Below are 12500 nucleotides of genomic sequence, written 5' to 3'. Positions count from 1 at the left end.
GTTTTATTTAATGCAAGCCATTGTTTGGTACAATTGAGAGAAGGTGTGTTTAACATGTCCTGTAAAATATAAATCACAAACAATGCTTTAATGTTGACATAATTAATTTCATTGGTGCTGCTAAGTCATAAACACTTCTGATTCCAACTTGTAAAATATATTGTCACGAGAGATGAAACTTGGGTTCACAATCCTGTGACCAAGGTTGACAATTCTCAATGGACATCATCCAATTCTTTTGGGGAAAAAGATGCATCAATAAAAAATAATATCAAGGTGGTGTTGATTGTGGTTTTGATATTAATGGAATTATGTTAGCTGGGTTTTGTACTTAGGAGCATTTGGTGAACTCTGAATATTAGAAGATGTATTAGAGCAATGAAAAAGTATTGTGCCACAAATATGCCCTGAGGAGGGAGCAGTTTCCTTGTTCATCACAATAACAGCTCGTGTCATGTATCACTTCTGCCACAGCAGCTCCTGTCATATGAGAGAGCCGCAGTGCATTGTCATGTACTTATCCAGTTGGTCAGGACCATGTGACTTCTGGCTTTTACTCAAGGTCAGAAAGATCTGGAAAGGTACATATTATGAATTAATTCTGGATTATCAACATATCCCTAACACTGGAAGTAATGATACCTGCAAAAGAAGACTTCCAGAGTTGCTTCAGAAAGTGAAAAGAGCACTGGAGATGTATGAAGTGAAGAGGAAATGTTTTCAAAGGGATTAAGGACAGGAGCTTTACAAACTTTCACAAAATTAATCACTCACTGTGATTTTTGATCAGATCTCATAGTTTCTATTGGTGAACAAACACTGCAGTAAAGCAAGATACAACCGCTATTATTCTTCTACATCTATCAAAATAACACAAAAGCAGGTCAGATCTTTTTCTACTTATTTACTATTCAATTTGAAAATTGAGTTTAATTTTTCCAGTTCTACCTATAGTTTTTTACTGTGTTTGCTCTGTGTGTTAGCCTTCTGCCTATTGAGAGATTTACATTCACTCTCTCCACATATATTATGTGATTAACAAGTATCTGTAACTATATAATCAAATTCTAATAAAAATCATCAAGAGCATTTCCTTCCCTGCTTCAGTAATGTACAAAGCATTTGTTTTTTTTTTTCTTCCATTTGGGAAACATGATGTAAATGCAAGTGTTAGAATCAATAATGAATTTGATGAGAAATAATAAAGTGGTAACAATGATGAGTTTGTTTTTACCATCTGTTACAGACATGCCTGAGTTCATTTGCTGCTTTTCTAGTCAATTTATAATGTTACTTTTCTTCTTAATTACTAAATTTTAAAAATTAAGTAAAGAAACACTATGATCACAGAACACACTCATTATTTAGATTGTTTAATTATATTAAAGTAAATATACGTGCAAGCGCATGATAAATTATCCATTTAAAAATGTATAAATAAAAATATTCCCATTGAGCTTCAGAGATTTGTTTTTAACAGCTTGATGAATCAATCAGTTAATAAATATTTACTCATTATGGGTCAGGTGCTCATATACTGTCTACTGGAGTTATGATTTGTGTCTAGTTGTCCCCCCAAAGCCTCAGGCAGACATGGGGTGGTTTCTGGAGTTTATGATTGATTCTTCATCTAATGGTGGGATGGTAGGTATGAGTACTACAACTTGGCCCTGAAGTGGGTAATCTGCATTACAACGTCAAGAGGGGAGAAAGGCTTGCTACAAACTGCAGCTGCAACCCCTGTCTTGGCTCTTGCTCTTTGCAGCTGCCATGAACAGCTGCTCTGTGCCATGTGCCACTCTGCCTTGGAACCAGCTGAGCGTGGACTAAAACCTCCACTAACTGTCAGCTAAATTACCCTTTCCTTCCTTAATTCTGGGTGTGGGTATTTTGTCCCAGCAACAAGGGAAAAGTAACTGAGACAACTGGAATGTTGGGTAATACAGGACCTATAACTTGGATAAGGAAAATCTGTAATTTACAGATTGTGTAGCCATTGCCTTCAGGTATTACACTTTCAGCCTGTGGAGATAGCTTGGCAGTCTAAGCACCTCCCTGGCAAGCACAAGGACCTGGGTTTGGTCCCTGGTAGTACATGCAGTACCACTCTTGGAACCCCAGTCATACCATGCAGGTTACTGAAACTGGACACATTCCTGTAATCCCAGCACTGAGGAGGCTGAGACAAGAGGATTATAGTATGAGCTACTTAGCAAGACCCTGCACCAAATAAATAAATAAAAGATTAAAAAATTAATAAAAGAACTATAATTTTTTCTTGGTTGTCTTTCCTAATTTAGAGGAAATTTTAGAAGGTACTTCTCTGAGCATTGGCGGGATCCATATGTAGCCTATTTTATCAATTCCCAGAATGCTGGGGTGAGTACATGATCTTTCTATACTTAGTCATAAAGAGAAAGCCAAGCTAGCTACTGCTCACCACACAGTGGCTGTGTACTGTGTGATTAAACTTCTGACTTTTCCCTTTTAGCTCTTTGACCACTCTCTGGATTGTGTGTTAGGCAGTCTTTTATCTATTCCTGGCCTTCTCAATCTCTTTCCAATTTTTTAAATTTACCTTTCAAGGTATTTGTACTGCTTACAATTGAAGCACCAATATTAATACAAGATTATTAAATTTTCTAATAAGAATGAAAAGTATGTAGTCAACAGAAAACTTAGAACATCCTAGTCTCCTTTTAGCCCAGTGAATGAAGATTTGAAAACTTCTCCCTATTTTCTATCAACTGCTGCACAAGAGGCACTACGTTGCTTGCCACATTATCATGGAACCTCAAGAAAAACAGCTTTCTCAGACTCTGGCTGCTTGTGCATATTTTGTCTTTTGATGATGTGAAATGGGAACATTTTTCTTACTTCAATGTAATTTGTCTTAAACAGATTCTATCAATTTAGAGAATAACATAAAGATTTATCCCCTAGGAATACAGAATATTTTTAAAAAGAATATGAGAAAAAGTATGAGCAGATAGTATGAATACATACTATTGAATGATGTAATCATGATGTTGTGACATGTAACAACTGGATTTTCTGGATTTTTATGCCTAAAGATGCTTCCCACATTTGTCTGATCTTCCAGTTGGGTAACAAAAATCTCATCTTGGTAGATCAAGCTGGCAAAGGACAGAGCCCCAAACAGAAGATCTGTTGAAAATGGGAGAAGGGCATGGAAACTCAGTTACTCTTCTCTCCTTGCTGGGATGAATACCCAACACCCAAAGCAAAGGAAGGAAAGGTTTATTTAGCTAACAGTTAGTGGAGGCTTCATTTCATACATGGCTGGCTCCAAGGCAGAGTGGAACATGACAAAGGGCATCCTTTCAAGTTGGCAGAACAACAACAATGACAACTGAGAACAATGGCTACAGAGAGAAAATCTGTCTCTCTGTTCCTTTCATATGGTGTTCCCGCTCTCTGCCTCAGGCTGGGGGAAGTACACACACCCATAATCCCATCAGTATTAAAACCCATAATCCCAGCCTTGGGTCACTCATAATCCCAGTGGATCATGAAACCCTTAATCACAAACCCTTGAAGTCCCCGCCCCAAGATTGCATGAAGCTTTGGGGGAACAATTAGACACAAACCTTAACAGAAATCAAGCCCCATTAAGAGATTGGGATAAATATTACCTAGGAAAAAAAATCCCCAAATCCCAGATGCATCCTAAAATGTTTATTTGGGAATGCCAAAGAAAAGCAGAGTCATAATTTAAAAAGAAAAGAAAAGGTGGAACATAAGAAAGGAGTCAAACTGAGAAAGAAATTTATGCCAGAGAGAGCTGTAAAGTTGCTGCTTTTTGTCAGTGAACTTTATCTTGTGTGTATTCCAACCAGCAGAGGGTAAAGCTCAGCAAAAATTTCAAGGTATCTGATTTCAAAGCAAAAGGGTATTACAATGTGCGTATGACCCTCTGAGTCCATCTTTTAGAAACTTATTTGATAAATTGAAATGCAGTGTAAGACTATTGGGTGTCTTTTAGGTTACAAGGTCTCCATCGTCCTTTGTGGATGAATATACCCAAAAGGGCTTGCAGGATGGGTTGCCTCTCTTCACTTGCTTGTTGCATTTCTCTGCTCTTGCACCTGCTGCAAGAAAATCCAACAAGAAAGTCCTTCCCAGGGACCAATTCTTTAGTCTTGGACTACTCATTCTCCAGTACTGGGAGAAAATAGTTTCTGTTCTTTATAATTTATATTTTACAGAATCTGTTTACGCAGCACAAAAGAAGCAGAAATAAGGAATAGCTTCAAAAATTTAGAAATTAGATTTAAATTATTAAAGAAATATGCGCTTAACAGATTTTACAGATCATAAAATGTGCCTATTGTTAGAGTTTAATGATGTCTAGTAAACTTATACGATACATAATTGCCACTGCAATCTATGTTTTAGATCACTTTACACACGCTAATAAGTTCATTTTCCCATTTCCAGAAAATTGCCCTGCCATATCCAGTCCTGGGAAGACAGTGTGGTTTTAATTTTCTCTTCTAGAATTTTTATATAAATTACTCATAATGCTGCTTTTGTATCTAGCTTCTTACTTAAAATATATTTGAGTTTAGTGTATGATTTATAGTTATGATATTATTATAAACTTGTGTTTACCCACTTATCAGTTGAGAGTCATTTAGTTTTTGGATTTTGACTCTACATTATGAATAATGCTGCTGTAAGTGTAACTTCTTAAGAATTTGTGTGGACAAATGAATATTCACACTTACAGTAGAATTAAGAAAAGAGTCGTTCGATTGCTTACAAGTATATAACATATTTAACTTTTTCCTAAAGAGGCAAACTGTTTTCCAAACTGGTTGCACTTATTTACCTTCATTTACAAATGATTCTTTGCATTTTTGCTAACACCTTGTGCCATTTGTCTTGCATATAGTCAACCCATTCTCTCTAATCTCAGTCTGCTATGACTTGAAAGGCATTCTCTCTTCTATGTCCATCTTCCTTGCTGTCCTACTGTCCTACCTTGAAGCCAGTAGATTGTGGACTGAAAATCTGAGCCAATACAAAGCTCTCCTCCTCCAGACTGTGAGTGTCATGGATTGTGTTTAGGAAATGAGAAAAGTGACTAAGACACCTACCCACCGAGTTACCTAGAGAGAAAAAATTCTCTCAGGCTTTCACAGACAGCAAATTGATAAAGCAATGGCCTTGACTCATCCAGATGGCTGATACTGACAAAAGATCTATGAGGTGCTGTATATGGCTCCAGGGTAAATCCTGAGGGGATTTCATTGACCTTATCAGACAGCAAAAGTTACATTTTTACTTATATAGTTCTTGCTTTAACTTGGTCTTAACCATCCAGCAGAAAAGTATAACCATGAGGTATAAACAGTAAAGCTATATTAATATGCTGAGCTGTAAAAGGCTCAAATCAACAACTTCAGACAGTTGTGCTGATAACTCACTACTATTATGGACTATTGAACTCTATTGGGTTATTTTGCTGAATTCAAATAACTATAATCTTTAGACTGGTTTCAAGCATGAAAAGGTCCTTTAAAGACTTATCCAAATACAGCTTCTCTAACTGCACTGGAACACCCATCTCTGAAAAAAAAAATGAAAAAGGGAGATATGTTGGGAGCCAAGAAGCTAGGAAATTGATCAAATTATGTAGTTGGGAGTAGGCCCAGTGCCTAAGGCAAACCAGCTACCTCAGTCCTGAGATGAGCATCCTGTCTGGTTAAGGTTAGCTATCAGTTGCTAGGCAACCTAATGTCTTGTGTTAATAATTTCACAAAAGTATAAATAAAGGACAGTTCTGTTGTGAAAAAAAGGGAAGAAAAAATATACATATACGGGTACACAAGAGAGGATGGATACACAGGTACTTTCTCTTAGTTCACTTGGAATAAAAATTTGTACTAACATTGTTTAGACAAGATGTCATGTCTGCATCTTGTCCTCTGAATAATCACTATGAAGACAAAATATGCAATGTATTAATTACTGTAAATGTCCCATTGACCTGTTTTAAAACTGTTGCATTGCTATTTTTTCTCATTAAAATGAATAAAAATTTTAAAAGATAGCGAAGAAACCATATGATACTTAATGATTTCTGCCATAATCTAGTACCCAGACTCTTAGGAGAATGTCTACCTCATATTTTACTACTTCAGCTACATAATTTCCTTTACATTTGAGTTAAGTATTACCTTCTCAGAAAGCATATGTTGCATTTTAGTAACAACAAATACACTTTCAATTAAATAATTGTATGTGTACATTTTTATTTATGCTATCTGTCTTCCTATATTATACACACTAGTAAGTAATAAAGTATTTCTATAAGGTACTTTGCATTAATAAACATAATTTTTAAAGTATTTGCTCAGAGCGAACAAAATATATTACTACTTTAGGTAAATTATGAATGAATGCGATTGAAATGGAAAGATAAAAATATGTCAGTCATATCAATGGTAAGACAGAATATTGGCTACTAGAGGTTCTAAATTTAGAATACCTTCTTTTTTTTTTCTCTCTCTCTATTTAGGACAGGGTATACAGGGTCTCACTACAAAGATCAGACTCATAGTGATTCTCCTGTTTTCAGCCTCCAAAGTGCTGGGATTACAGGTGAGCTCTACCACAGCCAGTCTCAATTGCCTTCTCAGAGTGTCCCATGGGCATGGCCCACACTGTCTGCTGGGCATTGAACCCAGACTGTTGCGCTCTGCCCAAGGCGGGGCTTTAGTCTGCTGAGCTATCAGGCTGACCCTAGCATATATTTTATAAACAGAAAAAAAGCAGTATGTCAGGCCTTGTCAATTCAACCATGACCAATTGCTTTGTACCTGCCATTCCTTATATATCACAAGCCATTCACTTTGAAAGTAACATCAATGCTACACTTGTGATTACTTTACTCTAAATTCAACCAAAATCCTCAATTAAGATATGCAGTGCTGGAATAGAAAAGAACCACAGAAGGCTAATGTTCAGTTAAATGGTCTGGTACTATATGCCAAGAATTGGCAAATAGCATGTAAGTCTTAATTGCAATAAAAAATTGTCAAACATTTAATATCTATAGGATAACTGCATGAACCACAAGATAGAATCCAAGTAGTATCGGTGTGCTTTACATAAATTTAATTTACTCATACAAAAAGTCCAGATATATTTCAAAATAAGTATCTATAGATTTTCTTTCCTCTTAATGAAAAGGAATCTTTGACATATATATATATATATATATATATATATATATATATATATGGAAAGAATGATCAATGAATAATATTAACAGCTCGCTGAAAGTCTGAATTCCCCAAATTAATTTTTATAACCCTTTAATGCTGTGATTGGTGAGCATATTGACTTATTCTCAATTTCTAGATAAAATAAAATGGTATTAAATGTAAAATTATACAGAAAGGAAACAAAAATATTTTAATCTGTTTATTTTATACTTATCCCTATTCTACTCATATGACAAGCTGGAAAATATCTATGCCTACATTTATATAAGTGTCTATGTCTGCATATTACCAAATGTGACAGAAAAAGTGATCTGTTTTACTTCATTTATCCCCAGATCAATTGTTTCCTTAAATGATAGTGGAAGCTCAGCATGTTGGTGCACAACTATAATCCCACTACTGAGTCTAAGGAAGGATTGTCATAAATTGAACCTATCCCAGGCTACATATAGTATAGCCTAAACTATATGGGGAGACTTTGGCTCAAATAAAGACATTGTTTTCCTTTTTCTTTTTTCTTTTCTAAAGAGAATAAAAATAGTAAAAAATAAAACAAAACCAAGCAAATGATATAGAATTTCACTAAGCAAAATAACAGGAAATCAACAGTGGTTTTTATATTGTATAACATTGTCTCCAAATTAGTTGTTTAGGTTATCAGATATAAGCATGTAAGAATTGGTCAAAAAGTTTAAAGAAATTGAAAAGGAGAAGAAAAAGAAATTTAAACATTAGCTGTTCCTTTCAGTAGTGTAACAAAAATCAGTACTACAATTATCCAGACTATCTTATTCCCTTCCTTCTTTCTTTTTTTGTTCTTTTTCTCATCTCAGTTTTTTCCTTTCCTTTGAGAAGATTCTTTTCCTTTCACAATATATGGTACCGTTCAGATTTTCTTTATTCTTTCAGGTCCTAACACTAGTGAGACAATATGATATTTACATGTGGGTCTGATTTACTTCACTTATGAGTATAGTCTTTAGTTTCACCCATTTACCTATAAAAGCCTTTAGTTTATCCTTTATATAGCTGGGTAATATTGCATTGTGTTAAAATGCAACATCTTTTTTTTATCCATTCCTCAGATGATGGGTATTTAGATTATTTCAAAGGTTTATCTATGACAAATTGCAGTACTATGAACACGGGTACATGGGTGCACAAATATTGTGCTGGTATGATGTTTTCGGTTCATTTGGAAAAATACCCAGGAGGAGAATCACTGGGTTCAATTGGATCTCTAATTCTAAATTTAAGAGGAATCTCCACATAGATTTTCACAGTAGTTGCTCCATTCTGTACTCCCACTAACAGTGGAAAAGGGTTCTTTTCTCCAAGCCCAGACAAAAATTGTTATTCAATGGTTTCTTGATGATAGTTATTCTTACTGGGTAAGATGCAATCTCAGTGTTGTTCTAATTTTCTTTTTTTGCATGATCAATGATGTTGGGTATTTTTGTATATATTTATTTGCCATTTGTATTTAATCATCTAACAAGTATATTAGAGTTTTTGGCATTATTGATAAAAAAAACTAAACAAGAAAACAAGTGGTTTAAAAACAAGAAAACAAATTGTCCCAAATCCATTCTTCTACGTAGGGGAAAATTTGATTTATTGTTTAGTAAACCACTTGTTTTCTCCTTTAGTTTGTTTGTCAACAATGTCAGCAGCTCTAATAAATCCAAATCAGTAAAATCTGTCAGTGTTTTGCCCAACTTGCATCCATGTGAACAGATAGTATAGTCTATACCTCCTGAATATCACAAGGTTTTATTTTTTTTTCAACTTCTTGGCCTTGTCTTTCCCTTTGATTGTCAAATAAAAATCCTCAGATTCTTATTCTTTACCTGAAAGTCCATCACAACACAGCAATATATGTGCACCCATGTGCTATGGTTTCTGTCTGGTTGTCTCCCTAAAGCCTCATGCAGACATGGGGTGGCATCTGGAGACTGTGATTGATTCTCTATCCAATGTTGGGATGGCAGGCATGAATGCTACACCCTAGCCCTCAGGTGGGTAATCTGCAATGCAACGTGATGAGGGGAGAGAGGCTTTCTTGCCACTTTTATCTGCTGCTCCTCTCCTTGCTGTTGCTCTTTGCCATTGCCATGAATGTTTGCTCTCTACCTTGTGTCACTCTGCCCTTGAGCCAGCTGAGTATGGACTGAAACCTCCATTAACTGTGACCTAAATGAATATTTCCTTCCTTCTTTCATTTTGCATGTTGGGTATTTGTCCCAGCAATGAGAAAAGTGTAACTGAGACAGAAATTGGCATTATAGAAGTGAGGTCATTTCTGTGGCTACATGACAATGTGCATTACAAACTCTTGGGAATGTTTTATGGGAACAGGTAGGAAAGATTTGGAGTTGGCACCTATATGAGTAGAGCTGGAACTCCTTTGGCTGTTCTGTATGGGAAATTCTGGTCAGAGTTCAGATGACCAGAATACTGATAGAAATTCTGCCTGTAAAGAACAGGCTGAGGAGTTTCCTACTCGGAAGAAGGACTGCATTGGTTGTTAGACTCCAGAGGATGCCTGTTATGGCTTGGCAGAAAGTTTATCTACATTTTGATTATGTCCAGAGACTTTGCCTGAGACTGAGATTAAACATGACAGACTAATTAATCTGGCAAAAGGTATTTCAGTGCGGTTAAATGTTGAGGCAGTGTCATGGCTATTGTTGGGGTCTTTTACTCAGATTTATGTTGAGAATCAAGAGCAAAAAACCCAGTAGGGTGATTTAAAATGTGAGTTTGGCCAGAAAGGAAGTTCCAATAAAACTGTGAAATGAAATATTAGAGCTGAGAGTATCTCCACTGCTAAGAAAGAACAAAAGAATGGAAAGGATGACCTGAGGGCATCACTGAGGATAGCAGGTCTCCACCCTTTGCAGCCTTTGGTGAGGGACTTTGCTTTGAGAGGAAAGCAACAAATTACCATGTTCCAAAATGGGTGCAGTGGCCACATGAGATTCCAGAATGGCAGGAACTTAGAGAATTTGAACCTTAGAATCATGGTCAGGGTGCTCAGCAATCCAAGCACAAAATCCCTACACTCAAGACAGAAGAAATCCTGGTTACTGCTACAGCTGGCCACAGACCTTTGTATCATCTGTGTGCCATTGGTTTTAGGTGCTTCTGGAGTTCAGGAGTTCCGTGGTTATGAAGGCTTTCATCTTGATTTTTGAAGTCCTGTGATGCCAGGCAGTATGACCCTGGGAGGACAGTGTGTGATGCAGAGAGGGAGAAAACTATCCAGTGGAAACCCCAGAAGTTCGGAAAAACAAGAAATGCGGATCTTCTAAGGGAAACTGCAAGAAAGGATCAAAGTTGGCTTAAGAGAAAAGTCATAGGCACTACCAGAAGCAGAGCCAGAAGTACAGTCACATGGAGCTCACAAGTTGCCATATATTGCTTCAGAAGTTGCACATGGATTTTCAGGACTTAATGTTTGCCCTTCTGTATTTTAGACTTGTTTTGGTCTCAATGCTTGGTATCCTTCTCTGTGTACCTTTTGGAATGTTAATGTTCATCTTGTGCAACGAATGTTGGAATTGTTTTACTTTTCATTTGTATAGGAGTTTGCCTTAGATCTTGGAGGAGGGGGGACTTGGATGTTTCAGCAACACTGAAACTGTTAGGACTTTGGCAACTATTAGAGATGAACTAAAATTTCTTTTTACATAGAGGTATATGCATGAGTCTTTGGGATCCAGGAATGCAATATTATGATTTGTGTCTAATTATCCCCCAAAGTCTCATGCAGTCATGGGGTGGCTTCTGGAGTTTGTGATTGATTCTTGACCCAGTACTGGGATTTCAGGTGTGAGTGCTACGCTGTGGTCCTCAGGTAGGTAATCTGAATTACAATATGAGGGGGGAGAGAAGCTTGCTAGCTCCCTGAGCTCCTGCCCCTTTCTTTGCTGTTCTCTGTGCCGTGTGCCACTCTGCCCTGGATTCATCTGAGTATGAACTAAAACCTCCACTAACTGTAAGCTCAATAAACCTTTCCTTACTTCATTTTGGGTGTCATGCATTTGTTCTAGCAATGAGAGAAGAGTCACTGAGACACCATGTTTACAAGCACAATTTATCTTAGCTAAATCTTGGAAACAAACCAAATGTCCATCAACTGAGGAATGGATAAAAATATATGGTATTTTTTACAATGAAATATTACTCAGATGTAAAAAAGATATACTTGAGTCTTTTGTAGATAAATGGATGCAACTACAGACTGTATTAGTAAGTGAAATATATCAGACCCACATTTGCAAACATTGACTTGTCTCACTAATATGAGAACCTGAAAGAGTAAATAAAATATGAAAGGTGCAATAGAGACTGTGAAAGGGGAAAAAAAAAAAACTTGTTCAATGGCAAGGAAAAACTGGGATGTGGAAAAGAACAAATAAAAGAAGGGAAAGAGATGTATTTAGGTATGCATGCAGGATAATTTGGATTATTGAACTGGCAATTTGTGCTGGTCTATTGAAAGAAGCAATTGAGGCTTGACATTGTTTTATTTTTATTCTAATTTTTCCCTTTAACTTCTTTTAACTTTTTTGTTGTTATTCTTTAAATCAGCTTTGCACATTTACATCTGGTAACCTAAACAAGTAAGTTGAAGTTAACTTCATATAATACAACAACCATTAGGGGACCTGCCCCTTGGCTCATTTCTTTAAGTGGCTGCTTCAAAAAAGCAGTCAGGCTCAGGTAGTTGCGGTTTGATTCCCACAACTCAAGCCAGTCAAACCTGCCCTGAAGGCATTCGGGGAAAAAAAATTATTGAATTCTAGTGCTTTGTCTAATGAAATTTTGTATCATTTTTAATGCCTTTTTTTTTTTACTACTATTTGTATTCTTTAAAAAAGAATTAAAAACATCTTTCTATGCCTGAAAAAAAAAGAAAGGTCATATGACCAGCAACTAGACTCTACTACTACGTGATTGGTCACCTGTGACAATGAAGAAACGTTAATTGTTCTTTTTTCCAGTAGTGGGAATTGAACTCAGGACCCTGAACTTGCTATGCAGGTGCTTATCCTACTGAGTTATCTCCCCAGCCTGACACTTCTTCTTTGTTCCATCTCCCCGCAGCTCCCATAGCCACTACTGCAGGCCTAACCTCCTGGCCACCTCTCTCTCAGCACTCTAATCTTTCCCACTGGACATTTCTTGAAATATCTGGTTGTATGTATACTATTTTTCAAAGGTCTGGAGACCTAAAAC

Source organism: Octodon degus, unplaced genomic scaffold (genome assembly GCF_000260255.1).
Source record: "Octodon degus isolate 3935 unplaced genomic scaffold, OctDeg1.0 scaffold00013, whole genome shotgun sequence".
NCBI lineage: Eukaryota > Metazoa > Chordata > Mammalia > Rodentia > Octodontidae > Octodon > Octodon degus.
The sequence above is the reverse complement of the archived record's forward strand: the minus strand, read 5'-3'. Positions refer to the sequence as shown.